This window comes from Haliotis cracherodii, unplaced genomic scaffold, assembly GCF_022045235.1.
Source record: "Haliotis cracherodii isolate W230 unplaced genomic scaffold, xgHalCrac1.p SCAF_29, whole genome shotgun sequence".
In the NCBI taxonomy this organism is placed as follows: Eukaryota; Metazoa; Mollusca; class Gastropoda; order Lepetellida; family Haliotidae; genus Haliotis; species Haliotis cracherodii.
In genome coordinates this window covers 3,414,225-3,437,848 of record NW_027266285.1, presented here as the reverse complement: position 1 = coordinate 3,437,848, position 23,624 = coordinate 3,414,225, and the positions used below count along the sequence as shown (strand labels likewise).

The window sequence follows — 23,624 nt, the reverse complement described above, 5'->3', positions numbered from 1 at the left end:
ATATTGTTGGAGCTGAAGTTATGGAATAATTACTAGATAGTATTGCCAGTTTTAGGTTAACACTAAAAATGGTATAACACTTTCGTTCTGGTGTCTCTTGAACTACTTGCTTGTCATGTGAAATACAATCTCACATGAATGTGAACATACCTATGTGCTATCCACTCGTACACAACAGTCCGAGTGTTCAGCGTGTACCAACTGTACCTGTATCATGTCGCCCTTGTGTTGCTTGGGAAACAAAACGTAAGCCTCGCCTGACGGCGTTTCCCTCGACAGTTTACAGGTACACTCTAGACGTAGTCCGGTACTTATCAGTGGAACAAGGTCAGCGATAATAACAGTAATGATAGCTTTACAGGTCCTCACCATTCGCCGAGTCCTATAATTTCCATATCCTACCGTCTTATATCGGCAGTAAGATTTAGCAACGAACCTAATGACATTAATTGCTGTGTACGTTGACTGCATGTTCTGACTTGGGTTGTACACGTGACGGACATTTCAAAAGAATATGTGAAAATGATGTTGGCATTTTGTATGGCGTATGGCTGATCCCTTCAATCTTTGAAATTTCTTTGAAACATGACCACTTTGAGATATTCAATATCTCAAGATATACAATGACAGTAAGGTAAGAATAACAGTGTCATGAATCGGCGTATCCGACATTCCCTGTGTATGATAATACCGATAATTCTCGTTTGAAAGGTAATTCCTTTGCTACATTAACAAATCAGTTCTATACTGACACATGTGATTGGAATTATTGGCATCAACAAAACCATTACTACTAATTGTCGGCACTTGTTATGTCAGGGGTTAATACCATAGAGCGTTCCAACACCACAATCAATAGCACACTCGCTGCTAATGCATCCGTAAATTCACCTGCAGTTTGTCACAGCCAAGGCTAATTAAGACACTTAAAGCCAAGCTTGCTCAATGGCAAAGCTTGTTGACAAAAGTAAAAGTGTTCCATCCCCTGTGTTTACGAAGTGGGCATATACTGTTAATGTATGGAAGCAGTTGTAGTTGGTGGACTCCATCGAACCATTCCTCCTCAACACTCAGCGAGTGCGCAGGCGGGAGTGTGTCGATGCGGAGGTTTCAGTCGTGGTGGTATCAAGGTGAGAGGAGGAGGCAGAGTTATTGACCTGGCCACGCATCAGTATGGATCTGACAATTAAACCTGTGAAGAACTTTACTAGAAAACAACGCAAAATTTGAGTTCATTTTAGAGGTAAGTAAATTTTTGGTTTAATTTCTATCGCAAGTGGATTTTCAAATATATATTTCATATTTATGACAAGGTAGATTTATATCTTGCATATTGAAAACTTTAATCATAGAGTTAATATTCAATGTACTATAATCCTCTAACAGTTGACTCCACGTATATAAGTTCATAGATGTCTATATTTAAATTATCTGAATGAAAAAAAAATCTATTCGGATACCAATATCACGCAAATACCCATCCCCCAAATGGTATTAATTTACCAAATGCTACTGCAATTATAAACCCGCTTACATCGATGAATACATATTTCAAATTGACGCATCAGGCGTCTGAAAACATTACAATGTTTTTTTTTACAGATTTGAATATTTCGTTGTTTTGAATATGTGTATAATACGTATATGTTCCAATGTAAAATAATGTTCCTGACAATATGGGATCCACTGTATGTCGGTTCGTAACTTAAACGAAGGCTATTCTCTCAAAACAAAAAAACCCAACAATTTATTTTAACTGATGATGTCTATAGAAAATCACCAAGGCTCGTATATTTACCATCCCCAAACACACATATGTGATAACCTCTTTTATGATTTAATGTCATTCTTCAATTCTGTGCTCGAAAATCTTTTCCCATCTCTCACAAACATTACCTAAACATTGCAAGTTTTCCTTGCAAAACAACAATTGCGCACACAAATTGTTTCTCCTTGACTTTCGCGGCAATCCATCGGTCTGTCCGACACAGTAACTGCCCTTTATCAAAGGGAAGCAACTCTAACCCTAGTCTAAGGGACGTTGTTCACAGTCGGTCTGTCCTGTCATAACGTTACGAAGTGCAGTCAGAACAAACAGCGACAAAACGAAACAAGGTAACAATTCTGACATTTATCGGCCAAATCCAACTGTTTCAATTGTGGAAAAGGTTCCAAGCAACAGAGGTCTCCAAGCACAGATATGGTAACTGATCACGCTTGGGTAGTGCCCTCGCAAAATTGTTTCGCAATTAATGTCTCCAAAGTTGCCCAAACTTGAAAGATGCCTTAGCTACATAACAGTTAGACACTGAATTTCTGATTAGTAGACTATTCTTTTGATAATGATAGCAATTATTCCAGTTGTTTATCCAGATTCTCGATGGTTAAATCTGACTCGATCGCCGAATGACAAGGGCGACGCCATGTTGGTTTATAAAAACTGAAAGTAGCTCCTACTTGACCTTTGATATTTGCATCTCTATCCGCATATGGCACAATCGTTTTTATCCGTTGGCTTTATCCTGACGAGAAACTTACCCATAATATGATAAATATTGATATGAATCAGCAAACTCTAGAACTGTCTCACACTCTCAAGGGACATATTTGCAATGAATACTCTCCGCAGCTTGACACTTGCGCAAGAACTTTTCTTTGCTGTTTTCCATTTCTTTAATAAATAGATAATAAACCCTGAAGAACGACTTGAATTGACTGAATTGATGTCTACCTTGTACACATTGTAATTCACAAGCGTAAACATATCCGGAGATGATTCATTGTCAATCTCCAAGAGATTTAATGAATATTTCTTAATTCTTCACTCCCGTACGTACAGCCATATTCGGTTTTACAGAGAAAATACATTGATACAAATAAACCCTTGCCTTTGAAGCATTCTGTTTTACCTGTTAACCTACAGAGACAGTCAACATTTTAGTTCTGCATCGAAGAACAAGGTACCATCTTAATGGTTGTTGAGACAGTTTAGATGACGTCTATCACAGGCATATGCGCAGTTCATTCAATTAAGCACTTTATCAGGTTCCATGGGACCATGTGTACACAGGCAGGTCTCAAGGATATTCAATTTTCGTTGTGATATTCTATTTCATGCCACAAATTGTCTTTTTTTGTGGAAACAAATCGTTGCTCTATGCTGTCTAAACATTCGCACAGGAAGTGAAAACCAAAGTAGTCTTATCCATGGAAAGATCAAGGATTACCTTGTGCCAAGTTCTTGACTAAATATCATGTATTGAATATGTAAGTGGAAGGTTCCCCTGTCATTGTTATGGAGGAACGTTAAAGAAAGGCTTTCGTTGTCTCCATTGTGTTAGGATAACATGCGTAAATTGTAGTGCGGTCTAATCACCGTCAATCTGTTATCTAAAAGTGGACACTTGTAAGAACAATGCGTGTGTGTAGGTTGAATCCACATTGCTGATTGGCGGTAATCAGTCCATCAATCTTCCAATCGATAATATTGATCCAAATCACGACCCACGCACCATGGCGAGCAAGGAAGGCAGGTATCGAATGTTCAGTGAATCTGCCCATGACTTGTGACTTTATTGACTTTATCATTTACTAATTCGATTATTGTTCAGGTACGTATGGCAGATGTTGTGGCACAGCTTGTTCATTGTAAAGATGGTTTCTGGGTTGTTTTTTACCTGATGTCGGTGTCAATTTGAGTGAAATGACCTTGTGGTATATTACATTATATGTCGACCAAGGGCTTATTTATTGACAGAGACTTGAAAATCACGTCAGGCATTAAAAGTTAACGTTGACCTAAGGGGATCCGGGATGTGAGGGTGGTGTGGGGTGGGATGGGGTAGGGTGGGTGGTGTGGGGGTGGGGGTGGGGGTGGGGGTTGTGTTAGGTAGGGATTAACTCTAGTCCTTACATCGTATATTTCATCCATCAGTCCACCTATATAAACGTTTACATACAACATCTGCTTTTTCCAGTAGAATAAAGGCGGCTTTAAAACCTTTTGAAACATGTCTCAATCTACAATTATGTAAATATTTTGAAGAACTCTTTAATCCTTTCCTTGATGTTTTCCGACCAGAGTTCGGATGCCATTCTCCCTTTCTAAGGCTTGTTGAGTATTGACGTAAGGCCTTTGATAACTATGGGCATTTTTCTGCCATTCCCATGGACCTTCTAACGTTTTTGATTGTCTCCCTCATGATCTATTGGTGGCGAAGCGGTTGGTATATGTGCTGTCGACGGGAGCACGACACTGCGTCGCAGCTACCTCACCAATAGAAAATAGCAGGTCCAAAGGGCTTAAATGTGCAGTGACTGGTCAAATATATTCTACGGGTATTTCAAGGGTCTACACTCAGGCCATTGCTTTTTAAGGTTTACATTACTGATATTGTTTACTATCTGGATTAGCCTTCTCTATATGCGGTTGATATTTAACATTCTATCAAACTCACATTAATACCTCGCCATGCCCAACTCGACACATGGACATGACTGTGCAGCCACTATAAGATGGTTTGACAGCAAGCAGATGGAGGCCGACCAGGGTGAATTACCCAAAGTCAATACAACTGAATCTGAATCTGAAGACTGAATCTTATGGATAGTTCTGCAGATTGTTTCGGATCTGGAACGGTCCCATGTGCAGTTGCTCATTATGTCGATGACTCCTCATCAATTCTACTATATATTATTTTATGTTTCTATCCATCTCCAGTTACCTTCCTCGTCATCTTTTCATTATTTTTTTGTGTGTACATTAGTCTTTCTTTATATTTCTGTTTTGTCATAGCTAATGTTCGTTGTATTATGATATCCGAAGTCAAACAAAGCCTCTGGTATGGTGTAAGTAACTCTAGTCGACAACGACCATCGATCTTCGGTCTTGGGCCCTATCTTCAGTCACAACTTCAGTCACGACTGCTGTCTACCTCCATGTTTCTGGCAGCTGCCAAGGTGTATTACATCCCTTTTTTTATGCAGCACAATGCTACTGGTTAGCGGTATCACATTAATTTAAATTTCAATCTCAACAAGAGTTGAACATCTAAAGCATGCTTCTAAATTCGATATCAAGTGACAGATGCAAAGATTAGCACATGAACGTTTCGCATTTCGTCGTTTATTCTTGATCAGTTATGTCTTGTTAGTGTCGAAAATGAGTTAAAACACATTTCACGGAGTTAGTGTTAGTATTTAGTGTAACTATTATTTTATTCAACCTGCCTCAAATTGATAAACAAAACGGATATAATCGACAGTAAGAAAACTAAAGGTAAGATCTGGCAACTGCATCCCTTAAATAATCTGAACCTCCCTGTTCGTGTATATATAAGTGTGATAACGTTTGTAGTGTTCTTATAACAACCATATGATAAAACAGACAATAATAGAATCGCAAACAAGTATATATATGCATCATCTGTTGTTGTGGCTGGTATTGTTATTGTTGATTACGATGGTGCCTGGACATCTATGTTTTATTAAATAGACTTCCAATAAGACCTTCTTCCTCCATCCGTGTATACTGGACCTACAGTACCATGGTCGGTGTACTTGGCTGATATTGATACATTTAGCCCTCCAGATCTAGCATTCATCTCTCATGCTAGTCTGTTCCTTGCACCATTTTACAGATCTGTCCTGACCCTTCCAGTGTCAGTTAAAAATGTGACAGAGGTTGCAGCAGTGGTTGTCTCATTATGGCGTTTGACGTGATGTATAGCAATTGATATATTGCATGTGTTAAGGATTGCTGTGTCTTTTTTTCGATTCATCGAGGTATGAATCGAAAAACCGATGTGCAAAGTGTATGAATCCGCGTAGCGGATTCTTACAAAAGTTTGTACATCGGTTTTTCGATTCATACCTCAATGAACCAAAAAAAATATACAGTCAATGCTTATAATTAAATTCGACAACGTAAAACATGTTTTATCTACAATAGTTTAACCCAAAACAGTTGCATATATCAAAACAGACGAAAATGACGACATTTATAAACATTCCAGGTGTAGGAATACATACAGTGGCGTGACATGAATCAGGTGATCGTTTAATTTATGCACATAACAATGAATATGCATGAAAGTCGCTAAATGTCCTGTGCATGACGATAAACGTGAGCAGAAAGGGAATTCCCTCGACCTTAATATTGGGCTTCCCCGACATTCCGCAGTTATAAAAGTAGTGCGCAGCTAATCGGAATGCAGGAATCTCCATGAACACAACAAAAATTTAATTATTTGTAATTGAATCTTACCTCAGTGATACAGCCGCATCACATGAATTAAGTACAAGCTGCTTTGTGGATATTTACATGTATTAGTGAAATGACCTTATCTGTAGCAATGAAATCCACTCCGCCAGTCCTGAATTTAGCGTTTTGTGTCACAACGATTGCGGACTATACAAATTTTGCAGGCAACGTATTTATGGTTGAATGATATTGCCTTGCGAAACCTGCACTTGACTCCGGCTTTCTTACACGCATGCATAGCGGAATACGACAATGGTGGTCGCCACAATCTTCGCTCCTGTAGGACATTTGTTGGATATTGCTATTTTAGAGTACCAATGATACGGAAGTAATGCCATATTACATGTCCTCGTGGCCACTGAAGAGAGGAACGTAACACACTCAGCATGTTCAACGTAATCGTGCCGGCTTTGGATAGCGGTCACATCTTCTATTACAAGTATATAGCCAGTTTGAAGCACATCAACTGCAGGCTTCAGACTCTATATACTTAGGTTATGTATAGCTAAGATTTTTTAAATTAAAATAATCAGCACGTCTTGCAACAATGTAATTTTTGGTGCAGGCATTTTTCTCCCCCAATAGTCTGAAGCAACAATTACTATTTTTCCAAATGATCCCATGTATCAACCCATCCCCTACACCCCTACGGTCCAGAACAGCGAAATATAAAACTATATTGGTGCTAATGTTACCTACGGTTAATATCATGTAATGACAGAAAGGAAACGAGTGAAGGGTCTGAGACTTACTGCAGCAATTTGGGGACGGTGGAGAGAGTGACTATATTTATTTTAATGTATTACATAGTGTTTGGTGCCTGCTCTGTTAAAGTGTCTGCACCTATCGACATTAGGTACACGTTACAGAGATATATACTCAACATTTTGTACAGTTATCCCTGAAGCTGCGGAGGAAATAAATCCATAAATGAAATTTCGTAAAAATGCTGTTAGCAATTTCTATTTTGTATCTTTGTAAAACCAAATACGACCCATAGTTAACTTATAACCAACAGAAGCAATATAAATTTCAACATTTTCCGTGTTCGTAAGGTATGGCGCGCACTCATCGTGGTTATGGGTTTTACACATCCCCCGGGACCATATTTGGTTTCACTAAGGGATAGAGCCTGCAATCAGAAGCCATCCGGCTTGCCGTCTTCACCTTGTCAGTTTCAGTTCTATGGCCTCTTTACATATAACTTTATTCGGAACGCTAGCAAACTTTAATTTTATTCAAATATATCTAATTGTAAGGCTAATTGTACAATGTTGCAGGTGGTAGGCCAGAGGAGGCGGCTGGATCGGGGGCAGCGGGTTTATGGGGTTCGAACAATCCATCTTTAGGGAATAACATATCGAGAACCGTTGATTTGATATATACAATGAAACACAGTGTATATACGATCACAATATTCAAAATTAAAGGTTATTTGATTTATTTAGAGAACAAAAAGACACGAGTAAGAGCGAATCTAATATTAGGTCTTCCAACAGCCTTTAGAATGAAATCCACTACCTTAAGTTAAGATCATTATTTCTTCTCGACACCAGGCACAAAAGTATAACTTAAGTTTAGGGTCACGGATTCGGATTTGCTCATGATTAGATGAAGAGTTCTTCGTGGCAGTTACTGTAATAATTCTAATAAAACAATGTTACAATTGGCATGTCTCCCCATTAGTACAAGGCCGGTACCTGGCTGCATTCTGAACTCCAGCGTGTCGACAACAACAACCTGCACGTCGTCACGTGACTGGTGTCAATCATTCAAGTATACTCGTGTTAACAGCTAAGGTCCCGATGATGGGTTTCGTTTTAAATGAGCAATCTCACTCTTCAGTATCGGCTGTTGTATTGACCAAAGGGAAATTGCATTCTAACCATGGGCAGACATGACTGCTGTTACTCCCCACTGTCACGCCGGTTATGTCAGCCTATGTCAGTATAAGGACGTTGTAAAGCTGGATGTGCACATGTGCCTGTGGCCATAAGGCTTCAGGACACATCAGGCGCTGCGATTGAATTACGACAATGCAAGCATGTCGAACAGCTAATGAAAACAATAGCTATTTTATTTTCCCAACAAATTGGTCACCTTATCCTAAAAGACATTATTGTTCGAAATATAAAACACAATACATGTCCAGTATTATAGTAATAATATTTGTTATCAATAATAACGAAAATAAATCGAAATCCACAAGGTACGCTGAAAAGTAGACAAATCACTCCTTTCAAAACAAGGATGCCAGTACTGGAACTGTCACGGACCCACCAAGTCATTACTCAACGTTACGACGGGACTTATTTCATTGTCAGAAATGAACATAACTTGTAGTTTTAACCGGTGACGTTACAAAACTGACAAATTGCGTCGAATTCGCGGAACGCTCTGCTATAGGGCGAAATCTTACACTTTGAGGGGTTTATTTAACACTTTTATTACGTTAATGTATTGTGTAAGCGTTATTGCGAATGGCCTTGACATGGAAATGTTGTCTGTAGTCGTAATACATACGTGCATGTAATAAGGGGATGTCATTAATAGGAACAATAAATAGTTTTCTTAAACATTAACCACGAAGTAGATTTGTGTTTGGCCCTCACTCGATTTATCTTCATAGAAAGGTCTGTTAAGAACTACCTCACTAAGTCAGTCACAAAGACAACGCGTCGTAATACATTTACATCCAATACAAGACGTCAATATGGCCGACACCTAGGAAACCTGAAGGATTTAAGAAGTTGTTAATGAACCTGGGACGATTACAGACAGAGAGAAGACGTGTTTATTCAGTATTTCGGCCTTCTGGCCCAGAATACAATTCAGTTAACAGCATAAAGTTGGCGGTTATGTGACTCACGTGGCATTTGTTAAATTAACAATTCTTTGAATGTCTTAATAGTATGTACATAATTTGTGTGGAGTAAATTGGACATAACTTGGTGATTTACGTATGTAGTTTCTAAAGTCGCAAATATTTCTTTCTTTGGGAAGCAAAGGCATCGCAGATAAACAGAACATGGAACTCGTCTTCAATGGAGCCGGATTTACAATATGTACAAATAATATTTGAATGGTATATGTCTTTGTTCTTCCTAATGTCTTGTATTTTTAAACAATTCAAAGAGATTCTAAACTTACACAGTGTGGCGATTACAAGTGTCATCATGTGTCAAATAGATACTGAGATATACGCATAGACTGCCACTGTCAGCCTAGACACTGGTTGAGTCCACAGTTTGGGTGTGCATTTCCTCGTTTTGTTCGCAGGGATGGGTCGGAGCGAGGATACTCGTGAACGGGCATACAGTCAAACTTTCTGACTCATCCCCATGTATTCTTAAACGCTGGGTTGACGATTAAAGTGTCTAAATGATCGGGAAACCGTCTATGTGTTAATTCGTGTGGGGAAATTCCAGGGTTTCCGCAGGAATGTGGAAGCAGTCAGTCAATGCTTACGTAATTTGTCTCGTTAAAAACGCATGGAAAATGGAAAAGCCGTATAAACTTCACCTGAAAACCTGAACAAATATCCAACTATCACCTTGTCAGGTTTCAATAGCGCATCACATCGACATGCTCGTAACTTGACCAAATGTACAAGCAGGAAATAATCCCGTGATCCATAAAAATCACATTAAAATAAAACTGCTATGAGTATTTTTGAACCATACATGATAATGACATGCACAAACACTTTTTCATGAATGCCAACGATGACCCAATAATGACCCCTCTCATTACATATATCCCATTCACACTACACGTGCCATCGAGTCATTTCAAACACAGAATAAATCGTTGAAGTGTTTTAACTATAAAATGCAATTAACCTCGTGAATGTTATGCCACGCAATAAGCGGTTGAAATGCTTGAAACCGGAATTGCACAAAACGTTGTTGTTAGGCGTTTTGGTCTTCATCGTACAGTCAACTCTGGTGTCGGTACCAGACTGGCAACAACAGGGACTGACCACGTTCTGGACGTTCACGAGTAACGTCACGTCGGCAAGACAATCATATCCTTCTAGTTCAACTGCGAAATGAGTTTCAGACTGCAACTTTCAGAGCCCGCAGCATCCCTGGCTTACGTCCGATTAGTGCAAGGACTGCGAGGAATCGATTACGAGACCAACCACGACGTCCAGCTGTAAGTCCAATTTTGCTGCGCGTCTGGCATGGTCGAGACAACTTGTGATGTTCAGCAGGGTCTAGATTTTGTATACGATCTAATGTTATCGTAGGCAAATCGTAGACTGTCGTAGCCAATTTTGGAAACTATCGTAGCCCTAAGATATTATCAGAATATCGTACCTGTCGTAAGTTCATGTTATCTTCATCGAAGATAGCAGCACACTTTGCTACAGATATATTTCAAACAAATGAGCTGCTTTACGTTCAAACATTGACATTGTTAAGCTGTGTGATTCAAAATGACACTTTGAAAACACGAATAACGTATCAGGAATGTTGTTAATCGCGATAGCGATCCTCCCAACTGTGGAGTCGACAGATTATAACATATGTCTTTCCGAGTCCATGTTGAAAGAAGTGTGAAGCACTTCAGGCTATAGTAATGACCGTGCCCTTATCGATAACTCAGTGGCAACTAATCTTAGTTCATACTCTAGCTGAGAGTGGTTTCCCTTTGTATTCGCCCGGCGAGACCATGCTCAATGCTACATTTTCATCTGAAAGCGCATAGTTCCACCGTTACATTTTCTGGATCGCATTTTTGCTAATACTCTAGTCTCTATTTTCGCATTTTATAAGATTATATCAATCGAAGAAGTGCAAAACCATAAGCGTTTCTCATCAGTTTTTGTCCCCCGCCGCGCGAAAGCGAGAAGCGGGGGATATAGTATTCACGACCGTTCGTACGTACGTCTGTACGTCCGTACGTCCCACCTGTTTGTTGCCGCGATATCTCAATCTAATCCAGGATTGTCTTCAAATTGGAACTATGGTGTATATACAGACTCCGCAGACACCAGTTGGTTTTGGTGACCTTGACCCCATTTTCAAGGTCACAGCAGGCAAATCTGCTTTTGGAGTTGGAAAACGGTGTTGCCACGATATCTCAAGAACTAAACACTGGATTGTTTTCATATTTGGAACTATGATGTGTATATAGACTCCGCAGACACCAGTCGGTTTTGGTGACCTTGACCCCATTTTCAAGGTCACAGCTGGCAAATCTGCTTTTTGAGTTGGAAAACGGTGTTGCCGCGATATCTAAAGAACTAATCGCTGGATTGTCTTCATATTTGGAACTATGGTGTATATACAGACACCGCAGACACCAGTCGGTTTTGGTGACCTTGACCCAATTTCAAGGTCACAGCAGGCAAATCTACTTTTTGAGTTGGAAAACGGTGTTGCCGCGATATCTCAAGTACTAATCGCTGGATTGTCTTCATATTTGTTACTATGGTGTATATACAGGAGGGGGTACATTTCGTCACTTTGTGACAAATACTTAAATCTAAAATTACATCTAAAATGGTGTGGGACGAGCGGCTTTAACAATTTTAACTTGTATAGCATAGTGTTTACTGATTTAACTAGGAAAGACATATGATAAATATTTGTAGAATCTATTTGTATAAAAAGTATAATTATTTAATATTTTCTTTTAGCAAAGGTAATTGTATTTTATTTCGTTTTAAAAACAACACTTAGATTATCTAAATTATTATGAATTAGTGAATAAATATTGTCTGTTGAAAAAATGCATTCTTTAAAAAACAGGTGATTAACGGCATACATGTATTCCATTAAATATTGCAACATATTAAAATTTTGACAGCAAAACTTAAGCACAGATTTTCGTATCGTATTTTCGAGGATGCGACTTCAAGAATGAAATATAAAATGGGTTTCCATGCTCTTTTGGTTTTAAAAGTAGTATATTGTGAATACTGTCCAAAATTCACTTTCCAGTATTGTTTTTCAGAACGTTAAGTGAATGAAACGTGCTGATCAATATGAAAACGACATATATTTTAACGACAATAGTCTTTTAGTAATTAAATTCAGTGGACCGATTTTTAAATAATAATTGATGTTGGTCTTTTTAAAATTAAACTGTTAATTAAACCCGGTTCATTTTCGAAAAGTACAGATGCTTGAAACCATTCAAAAAATAAAATCATTGTAAAGGATAGGTCCTCGGACAAATAAATGACCCTCTGCAATGTTGCCAGACACGCCAAACGTCTGTCTTTGTGAACGAAACTAAGTGTCATTTTCACATTTTGAAAATAAATGGATCTACATAGATAGAAAAAATGACATAATCTAAATATAACCAGCTTGATATTCTCTTTGTGTCCTTCATTTATTCGTGAAATATATTGGATACGTAAATAACAAAACTTAAGCTTACACTGATATGACGAGACGCTCATGGGTGCGCTGTTTTGTGGGTTTACAGGTATAATTTTGGTGTTTTCACTATTAACTTGACCTTGGACATAAACACACAAAAACAAGCTGTATTTTCAAACTGACCCAGTAAACATCACGTAACCTCAGACTTTAATGTTGAAAGCTGGCTGTTCGATCAGAGGTATTGTCATTTTCTTTCAGAATAACGTCTCTTACTTTCGTCCTTGACATTGTACTCGATGTGTTTACGTAATGTTCTGTGCACTCGCGAGAGGATGATTTGAAGAGAAAATAGTGAAGTATTTTATTACAATTCTATAAGCTATAGTGTGGCAACACTACAAATATTGATTATAACATTTTATTGGATTGAAACACAAATGCTATATTCAACAACAAAAGTTCCTGCGACACCAATATTGTAGTGTATTTTTCAAACAAGTAAAGGTTTTCAATATCGTAGTACATGTATGGAATCAAATGATAAAAACGCAACTGCTAAAGAAAAGCATGCATTCCATGCAAAAGTTGACTTTTATGCAAGCCCCATGTATTTCACTACCCAAGAATGGGTATAAAAACGTGTGCGTTAACGGGATTCCACATGTATTGTTTAGCATCGTGCTGACAACAACCGCTCAGAAAAACAACAAAATTACGCAATTATTCAACATTACGAAATGTCCGAAAATGAACGTCTGCGAGCCATTGGTATGTTTGTCGCAGGATCGAGTCAACGTGATGTTGCAAGACAATTTAACGTCCACAGAAACACCATTTGGTTTTTCCAACTTGGCAACAAACGAATGCAGTCAGAGACCATCCTCGGAGTGGCAGGCCACGCGTAACCAATAATCGACATGACACACCTACGAAATCGATGCCAGCCAGCAACAGTGACTGCAAGAAGCATCCCTGGCCTTGGACGAATATCTTCACAAACTATACGTTGTGCATACCAGATGTGCAGGGATTGTCACCAGAAGACCCACCAGACGTCCCATTTTGACAGGATCGACGAGATCATCGACCCTGTTGTTCTACCGTTTTTGCGTCGTCATGGCCCAGGCATTACCTTTCAACGCCCGGCCTCATATTGCTCGACTTGTTCGGGATTCTCTTCAACAAAACAACGTGAATGTCATCCCCCGGCCGGCTCGCTCCCCTGATCTCTCACCAATCGAGCACATGTGGGATGAGATGGATCGGCGCCTTCGACGTCAACCGAGTGTTCCACAGACACTCAAGGAACTTCGAACATGCTCCAGCAGATATAGACAGATATCCCACAGGACTGTGTGCAACGCCTGGTTCATTCCATGAGACGAAAATGTGTTGCTTGCATCGCAACCAGAGGTGGACACACACGCTATTTATTTGTAATCTGACATTTTGGCATATTCATGTTTTTTTAATGAAATCACCCATTTTCTGAAGTCAGTATGGCAAATTAAACCATTTGAACACTTACAGGAGTCTTTTATCTGTTGCAAACCGAAATTGTTTCAGATTTTGTAAAAAACATTACTTTGCATTAAATCTTATTCAATGTCACAGGAACTTTTGTTGCTCAGTATATTTGTGTTGGGGTAGTCATAGCATCTTTTATTATAAGAACAAAACGTCTACGTGTAGGATTATGCGGAGGGTCACTCAAATAGGTGCGTGTGAAACAATGCCACTTTTCAACGCAATCAACATTTAAAATGAATCTTACAGCTTCCGATAATGATAGTTGCCCGAATTGAGGTCGGGTACCAGAAACAAGCTTTCAGCGTAATGGACAAAGGGCACACTTCTAAAAGTTCAATGACACGTCACATTAATAGCGTGTATGGGCAGCCCCTACTACAAGATACACCAAAAACTCTCTGTCCTCTGATGACGTCACGCGGGACACGTCGCCATTCTTCTTGGAGGGCCTGGGTCAGTTCTTGTTGGTTGGCTGGAAGATGTGGTGGCTGTCGAACACGACGATCTATGATATCCGAGAGGTGTTCTTTGGGGGACATGCCTGGGGAGCGAGCAGGCTACGGCAATACGTTGACGTTGTTGGCTGCAAAGAAGTTATGTACAATTCGGGCCCGCTTTTCAATATCTGACGACGATGTTGATCAATAACTATCCTCTGTAAGATCCGTAAGCCCTAATTCCTTGAGCCGTGAGTTGCCTGGCCACTGTTTGTCCACTAACCATATGCACAAAGGCATTCGTCGCTGGTGACGTCACTGTCAGAATTCAAATCCGGAGATGCAGAGTACGCAAGTACCGGTTTTCACTGGGCGTAGTTACCCTGGTTCTGCCTGTTCTTGGCCTGTCTGATTTCTGCCCGGTCAGTGTGTAACGTTGCATCAGGTTAGTTACAGCAAGACGGAAGCGACCAAAAGTTCCAGCAATGTGGGAATGGATGGTTCCCATCTGTATCGTACCCAGGACCCGCTCTTGTTGTTCGGGTGTCAGTCGTGGCATTTCTGTTGTGTTTTTATACCAGTGTGAGTATCAGCGCCGTCCGTAACATTTATATACCCTCATTGTTTCGCCTGCCAATGCGGCATGTGTTTGTCACTTTTTCGCATATTTCTACACAAACAATCGTGTCGTGTTCGTGTATCACTTTCTGATACATTCATGAACATTGTATTGTTTGGCTGATATGTTTTGCATTGATTTAGTTTGAACTTGTGTTTTGAAACATTTGCAGTTTCATTTTTAAAGTGGTAAAGTTTCTTTTGGCCGTCAGTATATGAAAGATTGTCAAATATTTGTATAATCCTCAAAGGCTTAGAAAATTTCTGAAACAGTGTGTTAGTTTGTGTTATCTATAATGATGTTCATGTTCTAGTAATTATTATACATGTATAACCCTTTCATGAAAAAAAACCCTAATAGCACATTTATTCAGCGTCATTATCGAGGGGTCACGCAGATAATAAGAGCTATTATTTAAACTTCGCATTTTCACTTCCAAGTTTGCTATTCAGTTGCATCTGGAATGAACCGTTTTATTCCGCATGTCTCTTAGCCCTGGGTTCTAAAGGACCGGTGAAGCTTACTGACCAATATTGATCTCCAGTCGGTATTTCAGTGGTTTCGTGAAAGGGACAGGTCTATGGATAGAACAGTCAGGCATGTTGACTGTCAGTGGCATGGTAGATGTGGATTTATCAGGTAAATTGGTTCTGGAGCAAGAATGAATGAAATATGAAAATGTGATGAAAGCTGCTTTACACATTCGACCCAGTTCTGAATCTGAAACGTTTTCAAATAGTTTGCTCTTTTTGATGTGTTAGTTTTAGGAATAAAACTAGGTAACAAGATATTCTTTTCAATGCTGATTACTATCAACCGCATCACGACTAGTTTCTGAAAGGATGTTTTATTACAAAGGAACTTCCTGAGACGTATTGGGTCGGTCTCTTAAACGTGTAGTACTCAATCCATTAAATACGTTACAATAATCTAGTTAAGCGAGAGGCGCCTGGTGTATTTGCCATCGAGCTAGAAACGACCTTTCAATGCAAGCCTAAACAGTATATTGCCTCAAGGATATCTAATATTGCCACATGGATATCTAATTATGATTGTAAATTGATATGTCCTTTGGACTTCCATGATACAAGGACACAGCCTATATTTATTACACAGCTATCAGCAACTGCCGGTGGCAAAACCAATATAACGGACCAGTCGGTCCTAGTTCCATTTCATAATACCCTGATAATACATGAATTAAATTTCCGTGTGTACGGTTTGTGAAACTCGAGGATTTCCAGAATACTTGTGTAGTCACGTTTCAGATGCATGCAGTTATATTGTTACAACGATGTTTTATCGATTTCTTGATAATTGAGGGACCTACATGTACCTTTAGAATAAAGTGCCACACACTTTTCATACACGTCACAATACTCTATGATGAATTTGTGATATTTTGTTGCCAGATAGAGTGGTGAACCTAACCCCCGTGGCGTCATCCGAGCAACACGGTTGCTGGGGTTCACCGAGTGTGCCTACGCTCCTCTCAGAAATCTATCATCTCTGCACACAATGTCAATGAATAAACCCAGCGGTGTTGAGAGATTTCAATATTTGTTTACTAAATATGGCCTGTCGCGGCGCTACAATGGCAGACGCCAGTTTATGAAAGCCTTTTCATTTCTAATACATAAATTGTGTTTGGTTCAACCTAATTCATAGGGATAAAGGGATCTTAAATGTCAAGCAATGTACTCGATTCTGTTGTCTTTGCAGTTTATAAGGTAGGTATTTTGTTGACGATGCATGTCAGCCTGTTCCAGTTGCGTCGATTGATGCTCATGATGTCAATCACTGGATTGTCTGAAATGGTTCATCCTTGTGGCATCTTGTAGATTACAGAACGGGACGAATGTGCCAAAGTACGTGTGTGCATCAGTATTATTAGTGCATCAACATGTTTTTATCTTAAACATAATTTCACGTTGACGAATAAACAATGTACATATCATTATATACATTTTCACATGTGCAGTTCGGGTGTTCTTTATAGCAATTCTGAATAAAATCATAATTCAATTGCCTACATAAATATATCATATTTTGGTGTGTAACATATAAAATTTCCTTTTTCCATATGCGAAGTACGCAGGTTACGCTTGGGGTGGTGCTTTTGTAAAGAATCTTTAAAACAAGAAATCATTCAATTTCTTTAAACGTGTTTTGGTATGACGCGGGCAGATATCGAACCCTCAACCTTCCGCTCTACCTCAAGACCAAGGAGGCGGTGGAAAGAAGGCGTAAACACGCGGTGGATTTCGTCTCTGGGGACAAGAGACGAATTCATCTTTCGTGTAACAATTGTGACCAATGTTTAACTCACCCAAGCATAATATCCTTCCTTTGTCGGTAGTTTCCGTTGAATAGTTAAGAGTTCATGAAGGTGCTAATATTTACATTACGCAGAATTATGTAAAAACACTGCTAGAGTAGCAGGGTGGATGTGAAAGAGAGAACATAATTTGATTTTTATGAAATAATCTATAATGGGTACTGTATTCAATAACAAAAGTAATAATTGTAATTATCATCTAAACCTATTGATAACTTACGTTGATAACATGGACAATATAGTTTTCACGTTCCTTCCTGTCAGACAAACCAGGATGTCAACAAGGGCACAACCCACATTTTCAATCTGTAATACATCTGTAATTGAAACTGAAAAGACAGCCACGCCACTGGAACCGGCGTGAAGATCAAAATCTGTAACTGAGAATATTAATTATTTAGGTTTTAATTTTGATATCCACAGGTACTATTTTCAGTTCAGTTAAACACCAGTCCCGCGCATATGAAAGGAGTTCCTGAAATCAAGATAACAATTAAATCACATTTCTGTTTGGACTACACTTTCTAGAGGATACACTGCCTTCTCACTTGCTTCTCTTACAAATTGCCTTCATCCAGAAATGATTCGAGAGTAAACTCTTTCCTCGATTTAGGCTGTTCATGGGCCAGCACGACTGTGACATTGACATATACTCACGATGAGTAATACCGGTACTATATGCTCATCAGTTTCGCAAACTCCCGTGTCGTCACTGTTATTGGAGATTTTCATGTCAATCACTCTCCCTTAAACCTTAAGGTTTAGTGTCCTCTTATTTCTGTCTGTTACACTGACATTATGCTTAAAAATAAATGTGGATGGATTTTACTGACAAGTCAAACTGTAGTAGAAATTATGGTTTCTTCGCAAGGTGTTCTGAGTGAGTGAGTAAGGTTTTACGCCGCTGTTAGCAATAGTTCAGCAATGCCACGGCGTGGGGCACCAGAAATAGGCTTCACACATTGTACCCATTTAGGGGAATAGAACCCGGGTAGAGCAAACGCTTCAACCACGAGGCTACCCCACCGTCTTCAATGTGTTCTGAACAAGAAAATTTACAACCGAAAGGCATGCTGAATCATTGCTATCCTTAAAAAGGAATTAGCTTTACAGCACATGTAAATACCCTAGTTTAAGTTTTTAATTTACCACAAAAATAATCAATTAAATATGCATGACCAGGATCAAATTGTTGATTGCCCCAAATGTAGCTGACACGCTGCTCTCACGTAGTTCACAAGTGGCACATACGTAGCACACACGAGCACACACACACACACACACACACACACACACACACACACACACACACACACACACACACACACACACACACACACACACACACACACACAAGCACGCACGCACACACACAGTACGCACAGTACACACACAAACATAGTACACACGTTGCACACACGTACGTCACTCTTACTGAACACTGAATGCATGTAGCACATACACAAGTTTCCTACGCCTGATACGTGTACCTCCGAGATCGGACACACGTACCTCATGTGCAGGATACGTGTACCTTACAGGTCGCACACACGTACCTCATGTGCAGGATACGTGTACCTCACAGGTCGCACACACGTACCTCATGTGCAGGATACTTGTACCTCACAGGTCTCACACACGTACCTCATGTGCAGGATACGTGTACCTCACAGGTCGCACACACGTACCTCATGTGCAGGATACTTGTACCTCACAGGTCTCACACACGTACCTCATGTGCAGGATACATGTACCTTACAGGTCGGACACACGTACCTCATGTGCAGGATACGTGTACCTTACAGGTCGCACACACGTACCTCATGTGCAGGATACGTGTACCTCACAGGTCGCACACACGTACCTCATGTGCAGGATACTTGTACCTCACAGGTCTCACACACGTACCTCATGTGCAGGATACGTGTACCTCACAGGTCGCACACACGTACCTCATGTGCAGGATACTTGTACCTCACAGGTCTCACACACGTACCTCATGTGCAGGATACGTGTACCTTACAGGTCGGACACACGTACCTCATGTGCAGGATACTTGTACCTCACAGGTCTCACACACGTACCTCATGTGCAGGATACGTGTACCTTACAGGTCGCACACACGTACCTCATGTGCAGGATACTTGTACCTCACAGGTCTCACACACGTACCTCATGTGCAGGATACGTGTACCTCACAGGTCGCACACACGTACCTCATGTGCATGATACACGTACCCAACAGGTCTCACACAAGTATCTCATGTGAAGGATACATATACCTTACAGGTCGGACACACGTACCTCATGTGCAGGATACTTGTACCTCACAGGTCTCACACACGTACCTCATGTGCAGGATACGTGTACCTCACAGGTCGCACACGCGTACCTCATGTGCAGGATACACGTACCTTACAGGTCGCACATACGCAGTACACATGTATCTGGCCGGAATCTCACACATATCTGACAAGTAGCACGCACATATGACACATGTACTAATATACATATTTCTAACCTGTCGCACACGAACCAATGCAAGGAAGCAGTATCGCACTTTTCTGTTACATCGATAATGATTAGGAAATCTCAGTATCATTGTGAGATTGGTTGCGTTTTGTAATAGTGTTCCAACTGGAGTGCAACTAAACAACTAAGGGATTCGTGTTTTACATTCTGAACAAATGGACATGTGTAGACTTCGACCACATGGACCAGAACAGGACATTACGTGCTGTTATATTCTCGCTTTGAAACCTAAACGTGAGCAGCTTTAAGGAATGTGTTACGTGATTAAAACTGACAAGGGAACAGTGATGAAATCACATATACTAATAAATGCCGTTTTGATGTACGCCTCCGCACCACTCGACAAGGCCACGTTGTCGAATGACGAAGATGTCACTTAATGCTCATGGCAAAGTATAGTGATGGTATAATAAGTGAGTCAAGACGAGCAGGTCCGGATTTTCAGATAAACTGTAAAATAATGACAGAGCACAAAGCTCTTTACGAGGACTAAACATAGCTGACTATTTCTTCATCTGAAACATTTCTTTAGAAGTCATTACTGTTGTATTCTGCACAGGTTTCTATTATCGTAAATCCTCTGAATGTGAAGTAAAAGGAGAATAGTTAAGGTGCAAAGTTTAAGAAAATGTGTAAGAGTATCTAAACACGCCACATTGCCAAAAAAGGGAGAAGGGGTATTACAAGGAGTTTTTTATATGCTTGCTGTCTTTTTCCTGTTCCTTACACGATTCTTTACTCTTGAAACAAAAAATAGTCGTTACTGAAAACAAAATTGCATTGAGGTAAAGTGGACTATCTTGTACGATGAGGCTACTTTGTCACGACTGTCGAGTGCCCTTTATGCGCTCCACTCGGAAATGAAAGCAAAACGATTTCAACTATATCATAAGCATGTGTTTATGTGTGTGTTCAAATAGTGTCTCTACCAGGTGTTCGCGAAAAGGTGAGGGTATCCTGGGAATTGCATCGGACATCACTGGTGCGTCGGTTTGAAACATCCTTCACATGTCTGATTTTTCACATTTTGAAACGCTTCACTAAGCCCTTGAGTGATGTAACACCCATCAAACAACTTTTGAGCAAGAGTTGTATGACGTTGTTTGAAATCTGTTAAGAGAGCACGCACAATTCTACCTCAAAAGATGTGAAATATAGACAAAAGACTCTGGTTGAATATTGCTCAACGCAAAGGGAAAGTTTCATACTCTGAATCCTCATGCAAAAATCTAAATATGAAACAGATGTGGTGGATTCACTGGTATATTTTGTTTCTAGCTAGTATATATAGTTTGCGTACTTTGGAATCCAGTACAAAAGAGAAATGTTTTAGAAAGAATCCAAAAAATCGACTAATGCGTGGTTTATGGCGTGGTTCTTCCTCTGTTATCGTTACATGGCCTTAATTGTGGCTGTGGAAATATCACTTACACAAGTTCATCGAGCAAAAAACAACTAATGTAGTGATGCTTATATGCAATGGTCATGCTTCATGCGCAATAGGTTTATCTTCTCCTTTGGCCCATTTTCATACACTTTGGCAGCATCCATAATGATTTTAAGGTCGTGATCACTATTGTTCACATTTTTTTGGGCTACATTCGACTAACTGTCGACGGTGGCTATTGCCAACAATAGAGAAGTCTCCTGTGTTGTGATTATATGACCAGCAGTTTGGTTGCAAGGTTGTGACACCCCGCAACCACAAGAGGTGGCTTTACGGGAAGAGCTGTAAGATGATATTGTATTCGTAAGTGGTGGTTCCTGAAATTTGAATCCTGATGTTTGTCTAAAATTTTACTTGATTTCAAAATACCGTGTTTGCAAATTCAGGAACATGCGTTTTTTTCTGTGTTAGTGGATTCTTTTTTCTGGTTTTCCCATCGTATGAAGGCAATAACAAGAACCATACCATCTAGTCGATACTGTGCAAAAGTTCGTAAACTTCGTTGAAGTTCGTTGATTTCCTTCAACGACATTGACAACTCTTGATCCTGCTTTGTCCTGTTCCATTGGCTCCAGTGGGAAGGGCAACAAATCTTCCAAATCAGTGGCATTATTTGGCCTTTGTTCTTTCTTGTGCCGAAGGCGGTGGTATCGTTTTGGGGATGCGAGAAACATTTTTGGATATTTTGGATACATTGATGTTAGCAGTTCGTTGAGACAACATCTTTTTTTTCTTAGATTCATATAGATTGCTGTACACATAAGTCGACTCCAATTATTTACTCGACATCCTATAAGGTTGACTGTTTTTAAAACTATTCAATGGATGGTATATTTCTTTTCCAATATCCTAACGATTGCAAAGGATTAAATGATGATACATATTTCTGATGATGCCTGATGTATGCTGCCAGACCCATGTCCATTCTTTCTGTTGTGTCTCTTCAGCATAAAATAATCAAGAGAGTACATTCAACGCAATAGATGACGATTTTAGTTTGCTTGATGACTGATCTTAAAACGGTTTTGTGCAGTATGTTGTAGCTGAAATGTTAGATTTGAATTCGGGATCCGTTATCCAAATAGGATTTGCAATAGTCCATGGAGATGTGTTGAAAGTAAATGTCCTCAAGCTTTGCTGAACTTGTTAGTTAATAACAACAGTCCAGCAGTCCCGTCTGCGGCATAGCAGGTCGCACAGTAGGAACTAGCTGCTCTTTCGTCTGTTCAACGTTTTAAGTAAATAGTTACATGTCTCAGGGTCAAAATGACCACTAGCAGACAAATCGACTTGGTTCATGAAAATATAACTAACTTCCCATGACACTGAATTTAAGCTGGTCAAAAACTTTGATTAGTGTAAACCTCTCTCGCAAAATAACAGTGCTTTTCAAAAACAAGTTTTGCATTGTGTTGTGCTCCATTACGAAATATTGCATGGAGGCGGGTTCGAAAGAAAATGTCCTCTGAACTTTGCTGAACATTTCTCGTGATGATACTAAATGTAATCTATGCTTCTGAAATAATAGTTACCCTGATGTTGAACGGACACGTAAGTAAATGTAAGGATGAGAATTTATAGATGAACAACTTCTTTATTACAATTAAGAGCGACGTTTCGGTGTAGGTTCTAACACCGTTATCAAGCAAGCATTTGCTTGATAACGGTGTTAGAACCTACACCGAAACGTCGCTCTTAATTGTAATAAAGAAGTTGTTTATGTGCTTGCTTGATAACGGTGTTAGAACCTGCACCGAAACGTCGCTCTTAATTGTAATAAAGAAGTTGTTCATCCATAAATTCTTATCCTTACTAAGTACTCAAACTTCTAAATGCCTCTCAAAGAAGTTATACGTAAGTAAATGCATGATATCCGAAAGGACCACCCTAGGACTGCAATCCAAACCATATTCTATCAACAGAAGGATGAAAACAAGGGTAACATGCCAGGAACGGGATATTGGACTCAAGTCTGACCACCCATATCTGTTCATGTTAGGCTTGTTACATTGAAATTGATTGAATTAAATTGGTTTCACTTGATTAATTCAAATATTGCCACGTAAGAATAATTTCCTTACGGACACTAAGCATTAGCTTAGTTTATCATATATGCTC

General features: G+C 39.6%; 1 protein-coding gene across 1 annotated transcript in view; it reads left to right on the top strand.

Moving 5' to 3' along the window:
* The first annotated feature begins 1,138 nt into the window (after window positions 1–1,138).
* The window catches only part of LOC139473512 (cephalotocin receptor 2-like), a 40,892-nt gene continuing 18,406 nt past the window's right edge, over window positions 1,139–23,624 (top strand). Inside the window, exon 1 of the mRNA XM_071256132.1 lies at window positions 1,139–1,243. The gene's annotated coding sequence lies outside the window, so the exon portion shown is untranslated. The remainder of the gene's footprint in view (window positions 1,244–23,624) is intronic.